We start from the raw sequence: 1,051 nt of genomic DNA on the forward strand, positions 1-1,051 counted from the left end.
TGAGACAGGAGTCTTGCTATGCTGCCCAAGCTGCTCTGGAACTACCGGCCTCACGCAATCCTCCTGCCTCAGCTTCCCAAAGCGCTGGGATTACAGGCGTGAGCCAGCACACTCAGCCCTAGAGGGGGATTATTCAGTTTGAACTAAAACCCGGACTTCCTGCTGCCCAGTCCATTGCCCTTTCCACCACTCTAAGCTGCTGGTTTAGTCATGATTTCAGATGTGGTCTTTGAATCCATGTGGTGCAGAAAATAGCTGTGTGGTCAGCGGCCCTTTCCAGGCGCTGACCATGTAAGGGCTGTCCTCTTATTAGCAGCCAGTGGCAACCTAATTTTGTCAAGCCTGACTCCAGGCTTACCCACCCTTTCGTTTTCACCTCTCTCGGGTTGCGCAGGCCCGGGAGGCCCATCTGTTCTTACTATTTGAGTCCCTGTTGTCTCATTGGCGGCTTTCTGAGCAGCTGCAAAATATGTTTTTAACTTTTAAGTGGAAGTTGGGGGTCACTGGCATCGAGTCTGGAACAGTCACTCTCAGCAAGAGCTCTTTGAACTCTGACATTCTCTAGTTTTACGGACTCGGGTGAGTGTTTAACTCCTCCCAGCTGCCAAGGGCTGGACTTCCTACTACTGTGGGCAGTAATTAATGAGGCATTTATTTGCTCAAGTAGTGGCGAAATAATGCGCATTGCTTTTTTGTGTTGTCGTCGGCGGAATACGCTCAGTTGCCTAGCACCACAGCCCTCTGGCTGGTAGTCCCTCCTTGCGGCTCATCTGCTTGGGTCTCCTTGCCGCCCCCAGCTCGGCGACCGGGACGCAGACGAGGTCAAGTGTTCGCCCGAGCTCAGGGGGCGGCGTAGCTGCCGCCCGCCCAGGAGGACCATGCTGCGCGGCAAGTCCCGGCTCAACGTGGAGTGGCTGGGCTACTCGCCAGGCCTGCTCCTCGAGCACAGGCCCCTCCTGGCAGGGCGCACGGCGCGGAGCCACTGCCGGTAAGTCATGTGTGCGCCCGCCCAGTATCCGCCGGCGCCCGCGCCCGCGCCTGCCACAGCCCT

At 57.2% G+C, this 1,051-nt stretch overlaps 1 long non-coding RNA gene across 1 annotated transcript; it reads left to right on the forward strand.

Annotated features, from left to right (window-relative positions):
* Positions 1–354: 354 nt before the first annotated feature.
* On the forward strand, positions 355–988 carry LOC108525186 (uncharacterized). Its single transcript, XR_001884226.1, has 2 exons — positions 355–579; positions 798–988. It is a non-coding gene; the product is annotated as an uncharacterized LOC108525186 (long non-coding RNA).
* Positions 989–1,051: the final 63 nt, after the last annotated feature.

Source organism: Rhinopithecus bieti, unplaced genomic scaffold, assembly GCF_001698545.2.
Source record: "Rhinopithecus bieti isolate Rb0 unplaced genomic scaffold, ASM169854v2 scaffold_16028, whole genome shotgun sequence".
In the NCBI taxonomy this organism is placed as follows: domain Eukaryota; kingdom Metazoa; phylum Chordata; class Mammalia; order Primates; family Cercopithecidae; genus Rhinopithecus; species Rhinopithecus bieti.